This window comes from Myzus persicae, unplaced genomic scaffold, assembly GCF_001856785.1.
Source record: "Myzus persicae strain clone G006 unplaced genomic scaffold, MPER_G0061.0, whole genome shotgun sequence".
NCBI classification, from domain to species: domain Eukaryota; kingdom Metazoa; phylum Arthropoda; class Insecta; order Hemiptera; family Aphididae; genus Myzus; species Myzus persicae.
Window position 1 is genome coordinate 189,191 of NW_019104311.1, and position 21,315 is coordinate 210,505.

The 21,315-nt window shown below is 38.6% G+C and overlaps 1 protein-coding gene and 1 long non-coding RNA gene across 8 annotated transcripts in view; one reads left to right on the forward strand and one right to left on the reverse strand.

The window, feature by feature from the left end:
• Positions 1-21,315, forward strand: part of LOC111041080 (homeotic protein ultrabithorax-like) — a 173,895-nt gene that overhangs the window by 49,256 nt on the left and 103,324 nt on the right. The gene's annotated exons all lie outside the window — the stretch shown is intronic.
• Positions 1-21,315, reverse strand: part of LOC111041081 — a 34,149-nt gene that overhangs the window by 7,073 nt on the left and 5,761 nt on the right. For 2 of the 3 annotated variants that reach the window (XR_002605273.1, XR_002605274.1), the window contains exons 1-4: positions 12,769-13,222; positions 7,021-7,235; positions 3,847-3,987; positions 3,617-3,770 (exon numbers count right to left, since the gene is read on the reverse strand). This is a non-coding gene — a long non-coding RNA (uncharacterized LOC111041081). Of the gene's footprint in view, positions 1-3,616; positions 3,771-3,846; positions 3,988-7,020; positions 7,236-12,768; positions 13,223-21,315 lie in introns of those variants that run through there. The other variant, XR_002605275.1, reaches the window with a different exon arrangement.

A 21,315-nucleotide genomic window follows, 5' to 3' on the forward strand; every position in this document is an offset into this window, starting at 1 on the left:
TTATTCACTTAGGCACCTACGTGAAATACTTTCCGCGATTATTCATTAACGCCATTACTAATTGCGCATGTTATCATATTTTATTAATATACCGCGATATAACGAAAACAAGCACGCTCACCGGGCCAACTAGAATATAGGTAAAATATATTGTAGGTAGTCGCATATATTGTGCATTTACATGTTTGTTGTGGGTTACGTTTAAATACAAACAATACTGCAGACATAGGTGTGTACGTATTGTTATAATAAATTAAAAAATTGGGCTGACCATGTATTCGTTTTACCACCATCCATGGCCGAGCCACGAGTTCCGAAATTGTATCGAAAAACGTCTTGAACGACAAAGATACCAAAAACATATTGAGGTACTATAGTGACTTCGCATTTATTCTGTAGATGGAAATACTTTTCTGAGTTCTTAACCTTCCGCGGTACCTATATTATAATTTGTACGTCTAGACTGTAGATACCTATATATTACAATACAATAACGAATTAATTATTAAAAAATTTAAAATCGCTAAAACAATAAATTTATATGAAATATTTTAAGTAACTACTTATTACGGTTGTGTGCACCGAGCAGGCTATATAATTATACGTTTTAAAATATCTCGTGCATAATATAAAATATATTATATTATGTAAGTATATTGTATATACCTATATTAGTCCAGGGGTATTATAAATTATAGTTATACGACGCGAAGAGATTGAGTCTAGACCGATATACAAAAATAAGCAGACGCAAACAATATATATAATATACAAGTATAATATATTATAATACGCGCAGCGTACACGCATTAATGACCGTTTGACACGAATATTTATAGGTCCAACGATATCTCAAAACATCTAAAACGACGGACTGTTAAAATACGCCACGGCCTATGTGTATTATCGTACATACCAATAGAAATATTAATTATAACCTTCACCGTATAGCCGTGTCGTCCACGCGTCCCCAAAACCCTTGGTTTATTATCAGACGGAGACGACATTTAAATTTTCTAAGATCACACATTACATATAATATACAAAATCCTCCTTTCATTCTGTTTCGAAACTTTAAGTTGATTTTCTCGTTATGTAAGCTTAAAAATCGAATAAAAACGGAAACGACAGAATTCGGTTCTATTTGAATAACTGAATGTACACGCGCAGTGGTTCTGGTTTAAATCGCGAGGCACGACGGACTTAAATGTCGGGCGGTATTAGGAAATTATTTTCTGCGGACGATAAATAATAATATTATAGAAGAAAACCGTTTTGCACTTGCAGAACGGTGTATGGAAAGACGGTACACGACCGGAAGCGATTTCGCGAGTTCTTCCGGCCGGTCTGCGATCTTCAGTTGACGCGCGTAATGACGTTGTACAACAGAAAACACAAAGTACAATTTATAGTAATATGATAATGTAATGACGATCATCCATTGTGGGCGCGATCAGCTGTGCAGCGTGTGCACGTATGCCAAGGTCAACGGCTGACCCAATTGCCGGGCCATTACCCAGAGGGTCGTAACGCGTTTTCAACCACCCCCTTACCACAATCGCGCGTTACGATATATGTATGTGTGTTATGCGTGATACGTATTAAACGGAATAGTATATCGGTAATGGCCGACGACCGTGGAGAGGGGGGGAGAGAATTAAACCGAAAAACTCGAAACCATCACAGTTTTTGTCCGACAGATGACGCGTTCGCCTGTGTCGAGGTGCAGCGATCAGGTAAACTACTACTGACATTGTATTATTAATATTTACGGATGTTGCGGTCGTCTCTAAACACAATATTATTATAATAAACATATATAGGTGCAATAACGATACTATCGTCCAGATTCCGTCGCCGACGATAAATTTAAACACTAATCAGATTTTCAGGAAAAAATAAATAAAACCCGTCCCAGCAATAAAATACTAATATATACAGACAGGAGAGACGAGCGCGCGCGCGCATAAAAACGGAATCCGACGACCGGTGGACTTTTATTAGCTGTTAACGGGGCCCCCGTGTCGGCTGACGACGATAATCGTTGTTCGACAAGCGCCTACTTATATTTTTCTCTCTTTTTTTATTTTTTTTTAAGTTTGTATCATCATCATTATTCGACATTTTTATTATTTTTATTACACTGGTCCGTCCTCCGCGTCACGGAACGGCGACCACCGCGCATTTATATGTATATGTATACATCGTATATTATATACCTACACGTATATACGTAAGCACTAAATACGCCGCGTAATTCGGTAGTCGTAATAGTTGTTGTTGTAGTAGTAATAGACAATAGTGTAATAGTTAAACCGTGATAATATTATTATATAGATACCATATAGATAATGAATATATTTATATGCGTACGTAAAACGATATGTAAATTTGCGCATAAGACTCATGTGTGTGTGAAATATATACTTGGCGTTGCCTGCATATAGGTACCCGAGATGTAATAATGTTATAATAATAGTTTAGACGAGCGGCGGCGACGCGCGACCATCGCGGTACAGGTGCACTTATAGCAGCTGCACGTAAAATATACGTCGTGATAGGTAGCCGGTGAAATATGGCGGCCGCGAGATTAATTTAAAACGAACTATTATTGTATTATATCACATTATCATACTGTTATTTGTATTATTATATAGTTATTATTAAGCCGACGACAGACGTCCGTTAAAAATACTCACAACCTTCCTCAACCAACAAAACCTTGAATGCATTTCATTTTAGACAATAACACACTCGGCCAACTAGTCGACAATGAATGATTCCGTCTGTAAGACACATAATGAACTGTATAGTACTCGTTTATGTATCTAAATCAGCGTTTAGATACCTAACTATTTTAAAAGGTTGTCACTGATATCTGATACACATGATATAATATTATAATATGATATGATTTTCAGGCCATGCGGTGCACACTGCACATAGGTAACCAAAATAGAAAAATGATAATATACTAAACGATATTATAACCTTTAGGCTTTAGGTAGGCGATTAGGCACTGAATAATTTTAAAGGAACAAAATTTAAATCTTGGTTCGAATTGAATATGAAAATAAATCATATGTCACATGCGCCGCAGAGTAATTTTGGATATGTTCATGAAAAACTAATTGATTCACACATCTAACCTAACCTGAAATATAAAGTACTTAGGCTAATCAATCATGTGTTGGTTTATCAAACAATTATTTCTATACAATTGTAGAGCTGTGTGTGTACTTTAATTTTCTCTCATTTTTTTTTTCATTCAATTTCTGTGCGTCGAAAAGAATACTGCAGGCCTCTTAATTAAAAATTTAAGGTTAACAAACTAACACAGTTTTATTTCTTATTTCTTATCAATATAGACAGCTCATCAGTCTTACAGTGGTCCTCATTACGGCACGTCGTCGCAGAGGAAAATAATGAATATATCGCGTGATTAAACGAGATCGTCAAAATGGCTTCTCATAACATATATAAATTTGCATAAAATATTTTTTTGAAAATTATACACACATCACGCATGTACGCATGTTGTCCATTTATTATTTTTAATAGATTTTTTTTTTAACTATTAAAAAACATTATGGAGCTAAATTATACATATACCTACGTTTAAATGGGTATAATGTTCACAGCTACGTTTGAATTTAGTTTTAATAATTCCATTGTTTTATGCAAATATGTCGAGTGAGTAACAATTCATACGGGAAAAAAATGAATTTAACAAAGTAGTCAGTCATCAAAAGCTATATATTATAAACGACCTGAAACATAATTATAAAGGAAATAATTAAATTGAATTTGATGAATTATACTCATATACATAAACTGTTAATTTACCTCTGCAGCTCTGCACCAGTTAGATAAACGACGAAGCACGATGATAATAATATTATAACACTGCGATATTGTTATTGGTCATTTATTACGTAGGTATTCGCGGTGTTCAACAGGATTTTCGAACGCGTTCACTCGACAAATCTGAAACCACACAACATACGATAATATTATGTATGTACTAATGCATTTCAAATAATTTATATGAAACCCGAGTTCTGTGTCAGCTGCAAAGGTGTATATAATTTAATTTAAATAATAATTTCGGACGGGCGTCAGCGCGCACTCTGTCAAAAATGTACCTATACAATATAATCATTTTTTAACAAGCTGCGTCGTGTAAGCCGTTTGTCATTATCGTTGAATCGTGTTCAAATAATAGTACAGGTTGAATCATCGCAGCTATTCATGAAACAAAACGCTTTTCGGACGTACCTATAATTTACGGTCCGTAATATACCTGCGGTAAAAAACACATGGGTAGGTACACGACGATGGCCGCGGGACCATGTAAAATAGATATTTTCGATTTACAATATATTACGTTATGATATATGATATGTTTTATAGGCGAACGTCCCGTCGCGCGTCTATATTATAATATATATAATAGGTATACGAAATAACAAAGCGGCCTCTCGGTTTGCGGCCATAGGCATCTGTAGCGCACACATGCGCACACGCTCGACCTCTCTCACTCTCCGGCTCACACACACCAACGACCAACACAAGCTCGCGAATAGTTGCGATTTCGTTAAAAATTTTAATTTACTTTTGCCGAGAAGGCACACGCGCGTTACGGGCGCATTATCGAAGCGTCGCCGTCAGCGGTCAGTTGTACAGGGTCACTCGTCGTGTATATAATTTATATATTGTTATGTACTTATAAGTACCTATTACATATGTATATGTCGTTTACTCATTTGTATTGAGAAAACGCGATTGACAATATTACAAATGTATATACCGACTCGGCCTTAGACACCAATGGATAAAACATATAACGTAACCGCTCTCGTACCTATATGATACATTATCTTATAATATTCACTCGCTGCACCTAAAAATGTCTCGTTTCGAATCCCCAACAGGTCGTGTTGTACACGTAGTCCACATACGCGAGCGCCCGCTCGTTCACATACACAATTGTGGGATTTATTGATCACCCTTTCCCGAAATATAAACCACAAACACACGTACACACACTCACACGTTTATAAATACCCTACATATGCGCTTTCGCAAGTTTTCCAATGCGTATCGCCGCAATCCTCTTTTGGAGTCCGGCCATAAATCCGTTTCCATAACCACGACGGCGGCGGCGGCGGCGGCGGCCGCGACGCCGGTGCACGCTCGCTAATAGGGTAAAAAAAGAGGATAAAAAAATTCCCACAACGTCCGTCAAGTATAAATCGTGTGACGGGGTACCGGGCGTAGAAAACGAGAGAAAAAAAATAATAAGAAATAATGATAAATAAATACTTTGTTTTTATACGATTGTTGCTCTGTATATTATGTGTGTATTAATATACTATTATATTATCATTATTATTATTATTATTATTATTATTATTACGTGTTATGGTGGTAGCGGCCGTAGCGGTGTAAACCAGTCGAACGGCGGGAATGTTACTCGGAGCGGAAAAAAATGGAAAATAATATTTATATGTAAAAAAAAAAAAAGTATACCCATCTAATAATAAATAAATAACTATACAACAACTGCAGTAATTAAACTCGCGACTCGACTATAACGATTTATTACACGTTTTCTTTCTTTTTTCTCATTTTTAATGTTATTGCTTTCGGTTAATTGCTTATTATTATTATAATGTACATGTACAAGTACACCGATATTATTAAACGGCGTTTTAAACGTTCGCAAATGGCGTGCAAATAATGAAACGTCGTTGTAATAAACCATCGCGCGTTCTCCATGGAGTAGGTATTATATTCTAATACATAAGTTTACAAACGGCGTTGTGCCGACTTCTCTGACGCTGCAGCAGTTGCCGCTGACAAAGTATGTGCACTATTAACTGCAGCTGCTGCAGGTATATATATAAGTACCCCGCAAGTGCACGAGAAATGCACACGAATCGTTGCGTGCACCGATCCCGCGGTATCTTTTCGTTCACCATTTTTGTTGTAATATTATGTATTTTGTTTTTATATCGTTTCGACCGAGCTGTTCATTTGATCGCTGACCAGCTATATAAATACAATGTTATCACTACTCGACGACTATAATTGCAAGCACGCTGTACACGCTGGTCAGCACATGGGTACCGGCTAATATTATTAAAAAATATCATATTTATATACCGCTTGTGACATAACACGATATCGTTATACACGAGTGTGCCAGGGAGACACGTGCAATGGCGGTGACACGTTTCGTTTTAAGTTTGATGAGTCGGCAAAACACAAAAACAAAAAACCGTTTCTAACGAAAAAAAAACCAAAGCGCCGTTTAAAATACGTTGTGCGTGTATATATGTGTGCAATACAGGTATATACGTGATAGGACATGGCCAGTAATGCAGTATATAATGTTATAATATACATATATGATATAGGTACCCACCTACGTCGTTAAAACGTCGTAATATATACGCGCGCGCGCCATTAAAATCGATAAATACGCGACGAGTGTAATAATAATAATAATATATACATAATAATTAATTTGTATAAATATGTGTTTTTTGTTCGCTGATTTCGATGTGGCGCTCTTAATTGTTTATCGAATCAACACGAAATTAATATGACTACTATACATATACCATGCTATTAGGTATTATATACACTAGTATAATAACGACGATTGATAATTAATAATAATAATAACATGCATTATAAATTGATAGGTAATTAAAATTAAAAAACAATTTTTCTCTTTATTATATCTGTATATATGTTTAGAACATAAATATTATCATAACGACCTCAACCGTTCGCATCATAAATTTGTGAAAAATCCTATCCAACAGCCTGGACATAGATAAACATGAATTGCCATAATAAGTTTTGAATTTTTGGCTTAGGATTTTTTTTTTTTAATCTATACAATTTAGGGTCGGCTATTATACTATAATGTTTATAAAATATTAATTAACGGTGTACTGCTATGTAATAAGTCTATTATTATTTTTTATTAATCAGAAATGAGCTTACTTATTACAGCGGCTAACATTAAGCTGCTCCGTAACGAAATGTGTGGCTACTGAAACCGAGTGGGTAGGTAGGTACTGCAAGTGCAATTATACTGAGTAGGTATGGAATAATGACCGCTATATGCACTTGGGCTACAGCATGCACTGAAAACTTGTAGCAATCCATCAAATTCACTAATAATTGAATCGAACGTGCACACTGTAAAGTATTATGCTCTGAAACAAAAACGTATATTACGAACGCGATTAGAGTTGTATAATAATATAATATGTACATATTACAGATGAATATTTTAACATTATTATTACGTGTATTACACACACGATTGAGACAATCCGTGTTTTTCTTATAATAAATTATATCTGAGCATATTATGTATAGTACGTATCCACCTATGTACACTCGCTCATGATGGGAACATGGAAATCAACTAAATGAGATTACTATTAAATGATGTATTGCAGTACGCGGCCAACAAAATGTATAATACTTAATGATATAAATAATATAGTTACCTAGGTATAATGCAGCTATCGGGCTATGTGTATATCAAAATAGATTATTATATATACGTTATTGAAAAGCATAATATCTGCGTATAACATTATGGTAAATTGGGTGTTCGGGTCAAGAGACGAATTTTTTGTTATAACAATATTTTAAAGCTTCAAAAAATCAGATTTATAATACTACGCATATGCATTCCAAGTTACTCGCAATAATAATATGATGTCGTCGTAGGTATGTTCTTTAATCGCTCGAAGCAAAAGACAACGGTTTTAAATAATTAAATTACTTAACGGAAAAAAAACAATGTTATTGAATTAAAAGACCTAAGGTTAACATACTCTATATAGGGCGTTGATATAACAAATATAGGTTATATTTTTTTGTTATTCAGTCGCGAGTTGGCGAGATGATGGCGGCGTTATCAATATCAGACTTTCAGCAATCATGTATATGTATTATGATATAACAAATCATACACCTAGTGTTTTAAATTATTGATAAATTCTTTTTTACGTTGGCCACCACGTGTTTTATAATAATATTATATCTCCGCATAATATTCGTAGGTACCTAATTATTATTATTTCAACTGTAATCGATCAACAGTATCGAGCCGAATAGAATACCGTAGCTCTGGTATATAGGTATGATATATAGGCTTTCAAAATGTTTACCGCATACCGCATATATCCCACGCCTTTATCGTCGTCACAACATTATAATATACGCACACCGTTTATTATAATCTAACATAATATATGTTTTTCCTATAGTATAACACTTCGTACGGGTATACCTTGTCGACCAGTTTTCGTCGCTTTCGATATATTTATTAGAAACAACGAAAAAAACCCAACTCCAAGGCGCCGGCGACGACGCTGCCGGTGAAATCGTTCAATTATTTTCCAATAAACACGACGGATAATATTATATATATACGCCGTACAACATATATACTTAGGTACCTAATAACAACGCAATAATCGCAGAGCGGTAGAATTTATAATATTATTATTGTATATATACGTGGTGTAGCTAATATAATACACCGCGAGCGTATTATCGATTTAAAACGAGAAATTTATACGGTTTAAGCGCCGCAAAAGGGTTTACAATGTACGCGAACGGACTCGGCTAGCAATAGATTTCCGGCCGAATTCACGAGCGCGCGCGCTGCACAGTTATCGTTAAAATATGCGTACAAAGCGTATATTAATTATAATTATTATGTATACGTATAATATAATTATTACGGCCAAACGGCAGCAATGGATTATGTGCGATTATATTTAAATTTGTCGCTTTCCCGGCGTTTCAGGCCGAGTCGCGAATAACGAATTTCAATAATAATAATAATATATTATTATTTTATATTATATCGTCGAACGCGTGTGTGTGCAGCCGAGCGTTTTTCGAGCAGCGCTAAGAGCCGCGAGGAAACCCTCGTAACACAATATACAGAGCGATCGTGATGACGTAATCGGCGTGAATCAGGCATTATTATATCTCTGCAAGACTATAAGCGACTGGGTACTATATTATTTTTGAACATTTGAGAGCTGCAAGTGCTGTTTTTAATTTTTTTGCGATGACCAGTATAAGTAGGTAGTATATTTTGTCGTTATAAAATCGTAAAAAAAAAACCGTTTCGAGAGTTCCACGTGTGTTGCCATCGCCTAATCGGCTAGTTGACGACAAAACAGTCGTCCTGTATGTATCATTTTCCTGTGAAATGTGTGCAGTAAAACTTTCGTAATCCGGTCATGTATCAAGTAGCGGACACCCGCTTCCGCGGCGGCGGACAGACGGCGGGCGCGCGCGCTACCATGTATACCCCGTCGCGGTACGCGTCGTATTCAAATAGGTAGGTGGACGTGACTTGCCGTTGGCCGAGGACCTTTTTCCGACCATGTGTGCGGGCCACGGGTGTGTGTGTGTGTGTGTGTGCCTGTGTGCGTGTGCTTGCGTGAGTTCCAACCGAAGGACCGGAAGGAAGGAAGGAAGGAAGGAAGTGACCCCAATTATACGCGCGATGTGCGTATGTGTGTGCGATGTGTGTACGCCACAAACACGTTTACATTATAATATAATATATATATATCGGTAAAATTATGCCATAAAATAGGTAATAAATTGTACGCACAATATATTACTATAAACGCGGTCGAAAATACGTCTCGAAATGTCCCGAGAACGGGTGCAGGACGTCCTGGTTCGATGTAGTACAGAGTGTTGGGTTCGTGTGGGTGATGTCGAGGATGAAAATATTATCAACGGCCGCGGTGCGAGCTGCCGAAAAGTTTCCGACCGTTAAGTAATAATAATTGTATCCTTGTTGTCTTAACGCGAACCCCGTTCGGGTCGAGGACCGCTCGCTCGTCGGGAGAAAAACGGGATTTACTCGATCGTATATATTATAATGTACCGTGCACACCGCGGCTTGTATGTATATGTATATATATATATAAGATAATAATATATTACTATAAGTGACAAATTATATTCGGGCTGACCGGTATACACACTCGGTGGCGGTGGTGGTGTGTGCGCAAGTCTCCGGTGCGGGGCGACCGACCACTTGGTGTTGAGCAAACAGCCTTATCGTCAGCGCGCGGTGGATTTCCGAGGAAAACGGATATTATATGCGCATAATAAATATAATAATATTATAATACGAGTAGGTACATAATATATTATTATCATAGCGCCAGAGAGTGGACAACGGCCGCGCGGACGGAGCGATAACCACCGGTGCCACTGCCACTTCCTCTTCCTATGCCCTAAATCTTGCAACAACATACGACTCGTGTACGTATATTATATAGCATTATGGGTACGATATATTAGAGTGTTAGGCTATTAAGTATGCAGTGTGACCCGTTCTCCAGAAATTCGTGTTCCTGTTGTTCGTCGAGGTGGTCGTTATATACGTATAGTTGCAGGACTACAATATTATGCGATGTGGTCTACAATACGCGTTTTTATCGCTGCGGAACTGAGTAGGTATATTAATGGTGTTAATCACTTGGATTGTACGGTCAATAAATTAATGATGGTTGTATATTTTTTTTCTATAAAAATTAGTATACGAGATTCGTCTGAATAATATTTTTTGTTGAGATTTTTACGACCAACGCATTATGCACCGTTAAAATTACGTTATAAAAAATAATATATTAAATGCCACAGAATATGTTTTTTAAGTATTCACTAACAACTAGCTCGTGTACGATCATCAAACGTTTGCCAATTCATATGTAGGTACTGTGTAATTGTTTAAAGTCGAATCACGTTTTACAGACCAAACCATAAACATGTACAATATTTCATTCGACTGTGATATAGACATAAATCCACCTATAGTCATCACATTTAAAAACCATTTACAAACAAATGTAATACATAATAATGATATTCTATTATCTTCGGATCACTTGTAATTATGGTCATTAATTAGTACAGAAATAACAATTATACTAATTAAGATCCGATTTGCCTTGACACAATAGACACATACACATATACAGCGTTCCATAAATGTGACATACTGACATGTAATACAATTTATACGAGTATATTAGGTATCTGTTTATATAGAGGATGAAAATGCAAATATACAATAGGTTTTTCATTCATTAAAATGGCTACTAAATCCGTCGAACACTTGTCACATAAATATGTACATAGTGAAAATGTAGGTTTATTTAATAATGCGATGTAGAATAATAATTATTGTAATATTATAACAATGTATATTTATATGCAATCTACTATACACATTATGTATCATAATGAGCACGGATCGTCTGGGTTTAATGAGCAAAAATGTGCAGGCGCCACCGATAAATATTTTTTCAGTTTCTCATTATCTCGTTTAACAATATTACAAAATATGTGAATTTAGTTTGATATAACATTATACGACGTAATGCACGCGTTTCGCATGAATTTTATTATAAATTAATTTATTCGCACATTACGTTGTTAATTAGTGATTGTCAGTGGATTAGATATAATTTTCTCGTTCGCCTTGATCGAGTCCTAACCGCGGAATCACTTTGAGCACTCGTTAAATCACGATCATCGGTGGCGATATTTGGAAATAATATATAATATGTATAAGTACATGTATGAGCAGGAATTTGAAACCGGTGGTTTGCCGGCTTGGCGATGGCTACACGGTAACCAATCGTCATGCGTTACTAAAAATAATATGTTGGACTGATGATTTCTTAATGGACATTTTTTACAAATTACCCGGGAGTGATAAACCAAAATATTCTTCTCGTAGACAGCGATAAAACTGAAAACCGAAACTCACAGTCCACCGCGCTGAATTCGCAGCCACAATATTATTAGCCCGAAACACAATGTAGCCTGTAGCGAACGATGAAGAATAATTATAATATAGAGAACTATTAAAAAAACGATAATAATTGTTGTAGAATGAAATGCGTGTCATATTATTATATTGTGTCGGAGTTACCAATGCATACACACGCGTAATATTATTATGTATATTTTACGAGAATTTATATTATTACACGCGAATGACCTATGTGCGCGCGGGAGGCAGTGGCGGTGTGGGCGGGGGCGGCGGCGGCTGGGCTTTTCGGGGTTCGCCGCACGGTGCGGGAGGGAGGGACGGTGTGCGTGTGTCACCCCTTAAGGGGCAAAATGGCAGGGCCCGGCGGCGAGCGGCTGCCGGACGGATATTTAGCATGCCCAGGAGACCCGTTTAAATCAATATAAGAAACCCTCTTATAACGTGTATACAAACATGTACACACACACACGCACACACACACACACACACACACACACATTCATATATATTTACGTATACATGTATAAATCTCGTGGCTCGAAATATATATTATTATACGTATATAATGATAATAATAATATATATAACGCGTTCGCTATTACGGCCTGGCGAGGTTAAACCGCGTCGTGTTTGATTTACGTTAATGAGGCAGGAGCAATAATAACAACAGTAGGTATACCTATCTACAGTGGCTGTGGTGAGTGGTAGTAACTGATTCGGCGGCTGCGGAAATGATTTTTTTTAAGCGTCCGCCAAGATTCAGGTACCTAATTACATGCTATATGTAGGTACGGTGTTATTAGCCATAGCTATAGCTTCCTAGCTCAAACCCATACATAGCTAACTACCTACCCGAAGTCAAAATCGAGTGAACTGTTTACGGCGAACTTAGTGAAACAAACTGCACTTACCGGCGGCGGCTGCGGCGGCGGCGGCGGCGGCGTTGAACGACGGTGATGATTCCAGCGCGGACGTGTTCGACGAAATGCGACGATTTTCGACTGGGGGCTTGTGGGTACCATGCACACACACACACACACACACACACACACACACACACACACACACACGCATTATACACGTGTGGGTACGTGCACTGTCATCGGAATTATTGTGCACAGTAAAAATATACACGGACGCACGCACGCACGCCGGGCAATAAATAACGTAAAGTGAAAGTTTCCAAAGGTGAAACTCGTTTTCGGCATCCCCTTTGTTTGTCTTTTGGACACCCTCAGGTATATAATATTATAATACTGTATCGTCCTCGCACAATAGGTCTCACCCGGGGACACCGCCATCATTGCCACTGCACGCGGTGCCAGCAGCGGCATATATGGCACATACGCTGTGCCTACATTGCGAACTCGGGCTGCACACGTATGCACATAATGTGTGTGTGTGTGTGTGTGTGTGTGTGTGTGTGTGTGTGCGTGTGTAGGTATTATAGGTAGGTGTCTGTACCCCTAACCTCGGGACCCGTTGACAATGCCTGCGTTTCGATTCTGTACGCTCCACGGCCGCCGCCGCCCGGGAGACTCGCCCGACTATCCAAACAGTAGTGCACGTTAGACCTTGAGTAGCGTGAAATCGGTTTTATAACACGCACACAAAAAAAATCACTTTTAAAAATATCCGGTAGCAAATATTTCGACACATTTTTGTTCTCGTTTTTTTTTTTTGCACACTTCGTAATTTTTTAACGCGCTCGCTCCGCTGCAGGACGTCTTATTATGTTACGTTCTGTGGTCATTTGCAATCAAAATAACGTGTAAGAAGTTTTTTTGTGTTCACCCGCGACTGATACAATACACGATTTATACTTAACAACCTTTTTTTTTAAACCAATCCGCTCTCGACTAGATCGTAAACGGTTCCGGCGCGTGATATTATATAAACTTACACGGGGCTGGCTGTTTAACCGCACCCGTTATGCGTTTGTACCCTTTTATTATTTTAGTTACGAGTGTTTACAACACAAAGAATGAGTAGTTGTTCGAATGCTCATGGAATTATATTATTTATTGGTTTATAATATAACAAACGAGTTCACCTATATAATATTATTATTGTATAATATAAAGCGTACGTTTATAATGTGTATCGCCGACGGTAATTATTTCCTACGGCATTTTCAAAATATTTTCGGATAAAAATACTTTTATATATATATATACACTAAACACTTCGATACATATCATTAATTATATAACAGTTACCTATTACAAATTATACGTTTAATGAGACGGTTTGTACTATATCGGCACCGTCGGCCGCCTATAATATAATATATGAAACACCAAAGAATTCATCGGGTCGCGATAATAATTAACGAGTACTAAATTAATACTCGTTTATATATTTAATGCGCACTCGCCCCGCGCAGTCCACAATACATTTTATGTATAGTTATACAATGTACATGGGATGTGGAGATCGGTAGATCCCGGCGGCAAGGTGAACGCGTAATGTATAATCGAATTTCATAATAATATTGTACACTTCTATTATAGTGCACACGTACTGCATCTATATACGCGCCGAACCTATTTTTCTACCACCGATGTGTGAGATTTTTTTTAAAAAATACAAAATAATAATTAGGAGCAGAGATTCGAGAATACCCTACAAATGGCAGAGTAACATTGTCGTATAATAATATTATACGGGTTGAAAAACATGTCACGAATTTTCGGAGGTCTTTAAATGGTTAGGATTTACATAATACTGTGTACGAGTCGGTACCTCACTCATTATTGTATTTATTTACTAGTCATTTACCGCCGCGCTGTGTCTAACGTTTAAAAGGATATATTTCGTCAGATCATAGCTAATTATTTTGATCGTATCAATTTGTTTTTACTTTTCTGCTTTTCTGTTCGTCCCTCGACTGTTCCTAAAAATATTAATACACCATAACAATATAATATGTAGCCGTGTTATCCGCGAGAGTCGAGTGGTAAATGGTTTTTGTATTACAAACTCGTTTTTGTTCTATTCGGCCGCGGTGGGGGTGGTAGAATTACTTTGGGCAATACATCACCGGTAACATCTCAATTAGAAAGAAAGAGAACCGTTCGTTTTTTCTTCTCTCGCCGCCACAGTAACCGGCAACTCTATACCATGGTTGTGTGCGTCTGTGTTAGTGTGTGTGTGTGTATGGAGCGCGCGGTTAAAAGTCTCCGCACCCGTATGTGTACATATATATAGGGTTTGATGCATGGCCTCGCGGCCCGCCCTCCGGTCGACCATTTGTGCGTGTGTGCGTGTGCGTGTGCAGAAACTAATTTCTCTCCGGACAACATAATATATATATATATATATATGATGTAGGACGGAGAAAAAGTTTAAAGCTCGCCAGCCGGGGTGAAGAAAAAATGCAAGTATTATTGCCGCAAAAACAAAGATCGCATAATATATATAGGTATATATGCGGGAGAAAAATTAAAATTGTTTCTTATCGTAAAACAACACACACATAATATTCGGGCTACGTATATATAATAACACGTACGTATATATATATATATATATGACACCCGCGTAAGTCGTCCGGAGTCGCGTGTGGTAGATACTTAAATGTATGGCCGAGCTAGGAATGCTTTTCGCGGGCGACGTGAAAAGTCGAGGTGCTTGTGATTTATTCGCTCAGTTTCGTGTCCCGGTTCGCGCTGTATACGGACTGAAACTTTGAGAGAGAGAGAGAGAGAGAGAGGGGTAAATATATGAAGAGAAAGGGAGAGAAGGAGGGGAATGAGCGGACACAGACCCCTTTGGTATTGTGCCCAGATTACGCCAAATTGTTCGGCACACACTCGCGGACACGGCAATATAACATCTCGCACGATGTATGGACCTACACGGTGGGGCAAGTGTATACAGAGTGCTCGCGACAATCGGACCACGACGCTTCGGTTCCTGTACACCGTGAAAACGCATGCTGTATACACGTAAACCTATACAAGTGAGCAGCTATATAGTATGTATATTACCGACGAGTTAATGTCGGGTGCCTGTACAACGTCCGGTTTTCTCTCGCTCTGTATACGAAAACATATTTATTATGTAGACCTATAATACCACCTACGTTGTACGGCGGTCACTGTGTATCATCGTCATTATTATTATTATTATTATTATTATTATTATTACTACAATACTGTTATATATATATATATATATATTATAGTTACGTTTGTTTCGATATAATTATTACACGCGCACCGACGCACGCGGTATCTCTCCCCCATCATCATTGCGCCCGGCCATTTGATCTCGAGCAATTTTTGTGTGGAACGTGAGGTAATTATACCCATAAAGCATTTTCGCACATTTCCACAAGGAGGGGGGGGGGTAGTGTGCACCGTACAATAATGGACGAAACGCGGTTCGGTAAGGTTATAATATACACTTATGTCACTGTGTCGTGGTATATATGTATTTCAAGTATCTATGCATGCAGTATGCACACACCGACCATGCATGACGACGAGGACACCGAATTTTATGTGACAACCGGTTTTTGTTTTAATTACTCGTACATCGTTTTACCAAAACACTTAAGTAGGCACGATATCAAAATAATTAATAGCAGCGTCGTTAATTAAAATTAAATCTCATTTTTACCACGTCGTTAGTTACATATTATGCACACTGTTTTACCCCTGCGAATGCGTAATTATTCGTTGATGATACATATTAAATTGATCAAACACCAGAGTTTTGAATTCCAAAACGCAACGCGACATCGTCACGTGCCGCCGCGTGCGTTTAAAAAGAACGATGGCAATTTAGTCGACTTGGTATATTATTATTTATTTATATACATTTCATGTACATACGTCATATATACAGCAGTGGGTATATACTCACGGCGCGGAATACTTGTTGGAATTAACACCGTCGTGAAACGTGGTGCAGTAGCTACCTATATTATATACATTGCCCGTATTATATGTTTATAAAATGATAAATATATATATATATATATATATATATAGGCGACTATATAAGTATATGTGCGGCGGCGGGTTCGTCTCGGAAAGTTATTGCCGAAAAAACGTTGAATAAACGCGGCGAAGTGGTGATAAGACAAACCACGATGCCCGGTAATGGATTCGTGTGTATACATAATGAGCAAAGTATTCACAAAAGGAGGCGATAGGCATTGAAAATATGAGTGCATATAACTCCGAAAAAATAAATATGTATGTATATAAAATCCGTACACACGCGCACGGATATACAATACGTGTACGCCGCCCCGGCGAAGGGGGTTCGGGCTCTTGCAATTTTTTCCTACACATACCCTCCCTCGGCCGTCGCGCGGGAGCCCGCGATTTATTGCCGGCCAGATAAAAACCGTGCGGTAAATCATCGCGGGTACACAAAAGGAGCTTTTACTTTATTTATTTATTTTTTTTTTTTAAACGATTTAATTTTTTCTCCACCTCTCCTTCTAATTTTATTTCGCGTTTTTTTCGCGCTCGCACGATAAGAAGACCTTTTTTTTTTTACAAACGGGCCCTTTAATAAGTCGACGACGAGCTGCTGCAGTGTATGCGCCCGCGCTCTATATACATAATCGTCGGGACAAGGAGGAAAAAAACTCCAAGGTGGTTGTAAGATCGGTGATCTTAATTGCCTGTACTTCGCCCCGGCCGACGGTCGTCGCCGCCCGGACGTTGCCATAGCGGTGGCGTACAGGAGAGTTCCTGCAGCAGTGGTATTACATCATATATATACGTTTCTGCGTATTGTAGGTATTTATGTGTGCGTATATGCGTATATACTGCACGGGGGAGGTTATTTTTCAAATGATAAACGTCACTGCTCCCGCGCCGCCGCCGAGCACCTTATATAGTCGCTAATGGAGTTCACTGTTAAAATAATTATTACAACCACCTCCTCCCCACCCCCCTTAAACGCCGCCACCGCCACTCCGCAGTCCGCCGACGGTGAGGCCGGGCGGGGCGCGGCCCAGGCTTTTTCCGACGCGACCCGCGCCCGTTCGTCCCCGCGTATAACTGTACATGGTAAAACGACATTAATCTTGCGCCGTGTCGCTTTCCGGCATTCCGGATCGTAATTCATTTTCGCCTCGGGGTATATATGTATATAATATTGTATAGCAGTGCACCGTGCTAAAAGAAAACTGGCTGTATGAAATTTGCGCTCAGTATTGCGGAGAAACACAGAGTTACACGTTTATAATAAGCGAGAAACCTCGGAGCAGCGGCGGCGGCTGCAATACAAATATACTCGTACACTAACCCGACGAGTTTTGTCTCCGAATTTCGGTCAAATATAAACCCCCGGAAGAGTGCCAAAAATGGCACTTTAATACTGGTGTACCAGAACGTCGTTAATGTACACACAAACACGCGAACGTTTTCAGAAATTACATTTGCGATTCGTCCGCGCACATGCACACACGATATATAAAAGCAATAAATTATTCATATGTATATATATATATTTATTCCTTCTTACAACAGTATAATATGAAATGAAGTTGCTCTCAATTTTTCGTCTGAACGTCCAGAACGCGTGGTTGTTTCTTCTCCGTACACCTAGGTGTATACATAGTATTATAGTAATCGCCGCGATGTAAATATAGAGGTTCTTCGTATATGTCACACGTTATTAGTTGATTTTTGATTTTGCATATACATGTAGGTACAACATGTGACGTTCGTTATAGGTAAATGTCCATCGATCCGTGGCCATTATAAGTACTTTTTACGTCACTCGCGCGGCGCCCTCCCACCGAAGTGCCCCTACGCGATACGTGATCAACGTACATATTGTATAATATGATATTTGTACAACAATGATATTAATATCCCGTATCGGGTTTAAAGTGTAGAGACTAGTTTTCGTTCGGTACGAAAAACAAATCGTGAAGAACGAGCGTATAATATGGTGTATAGGTGTACGCTTATACATAATAATATATACCTATTATAGGTATGTGTGTGCATCGGGCAAACGGTATAATAAAAATATATAATATGTACACATGATCTACGGAGTTTAATTAAGCGGGGCAATGGTGAAGTCATTGAGAATAAAAAAATAAAACAAAAACGAAAAATAAAAAAAAAAACCAAACGCGTATGTATGTGCGCACAGCGCGCGCAAGACGCGAGGATGGCCGCAGGACGACCACCGAATAATTTATCCGTCCGAGTCGCATGATTTATCTGACGCCCGACGTTCATATACGCGCGGCCGGGCCCGCCCTTGGTTTTTGTGGGACCATATACACACACACACTCACACACGAACGTGGCGCACGTATATATTAAAAATATGTTTTTTTAAATAGGAATAAAAAATTAGAAAAAAACTCGAAACATTGACGAGTTTACGAGCGGACTCGTGTATCATTCACCGAGAGCGCGTATAAAAAAAAAAAAATATATTAAAACGAATCATAAAAAAAAAACCGCAGCGATCGTATTCCGCGGCGCACTGCGAGTGAAACGTGTACCTATATACGCCATAATATATATTTATACACAAAATAATATGTATAATATGATATACCTAACCAGCCATATACAGCGGGTGGATCGAAAAAGGGGTAAAACGCGTATACAAACCGTGGCAATTTGGTGACCTGAATCAAAAGCTAGTGTTTTTTTTTCGTCAGACGTTCGGCAAACGGCCGTGTAAAAATCAATCACGTACGCCGCGCGCGATTCGGCCGATCGAGATGTGGACGAGCTGAATTAATATATTGTATTTATAAATATTTATATATAATATAATACACACACACACACACACACACACACACACACACACACACACACACACACACATACACACTCGGCTGTATACGAGTTTCGGTTTAATCGCAATGTACAGTGCGGACGGAAATTAATTCGGAATCGATTAATATTACACGTCCGCGTGTGTTGGTTGTTTTTTTTGTCCGTTCTGTACACGGTAGTCGTGCGAGATGTTCGGAGGCAGCTGTGTGGCTTAGGAGCGACTGAGAGAGAGAAAATATTTATTATAACTTAACAGTGTCGGCCGTAGGCTGTATCAAACATGGCTGCAGCGCCGCGCCGACGACAACGTCGAATTACGGATGAGCGATCCCTCTGCTGCAGAGATTACGATTATTTTTTTTTATTCCGCTTCGTCCTAATGGCCAAATTTAGACTGTCAACGTTACGAAAAAACACAAATTATTACGCGTTAATCCCAAAAGCGCATCCGGTACACCGCGCGGCACACTCACTCGACACGTCCCGTTACTCATACACATATATATGTTATTTAATAATAATATTCAAATATTTGGCAGTAGAAACAGTTTGAAAATGTTTAAAACAGTATGATAATGTCTAAACAATAACACATCATTACTAAAATAACATTTTATAATTATATATGTACGCAGTAATAAAGTATTTGCCCCCAATTCACCACCTAAATACATAACCTCATAAAGTCACAAAGTTGTTATATTAATTTTACTCTTCCTGTACGTCGAGTCTACGCTTTTCGATTATTTTCCTTCTTAAAACGAATACCGACGACCTGTGCAGCTGGTATACCGGCCTCTCTAGCACGCTCCGCTAAAAACGAGAAGAACGATCGTTTTTCATTTCGACGACGTCCCGAATAAAAACATGACATAATCACGTGCAAGACGAGACATTAGGATCTACGAGAGTTCCGAAAGTATATTATAATATTTTACACGAGTAATATACGAATAATATTTTAATATATAGAGAAACCCGGCTTATTCTTATTGCATCGGCGAGACATGTATAACGCATTAGTTTTTATTAAATGAGACGTCGTCGTCATCATCATCATAATATACGCTTGTTTAACAACTGCAGCACACGGGAGAGACGGTGTAAAATAATATTATCATCATCGCGGCAACCGTGGGCCGCGGCCGCCTATTAAGGGGGAGCAGAGTGTGTGGTGAGTATATATATATATTTCGTATGTGTATATAAATATAATAGGTATTAGGTATATTATATAATATGGCGGGACGAGTCGGCGGGCGCGCGGCGGCTACCGTAAGGCGCGTTCACACAGTCATAATTTGATTTCGGAATTATTTCGCCAATGACAACACTATACTGTAATTTGTAATATTGATATTCTTGTACTCACACCAAAGCACTTATTCGGGACACATTTTTCGAGTCTTTGAACACTCAACTCAGGCCCGAGCTCTGCAGCGCTCGTATTCCGGGCACTCAGTCCCAACGGCGAGCTCGATCGGACAGGTAGTTGACGGCTTATGACGTCCTTGGTACGTGATGGAGATAAAGTCGCCGAACGAAATTTCGAGAGAAAAATTGCGCTTCCACTCCGTCGACGACGCTTCGACATGAACAGCTGTAGTCGACTTTCACATCGAAGCGAATACAATCGTCGTCATCGACGTTTAATTTAATTTTTGATATGTAGCTCCA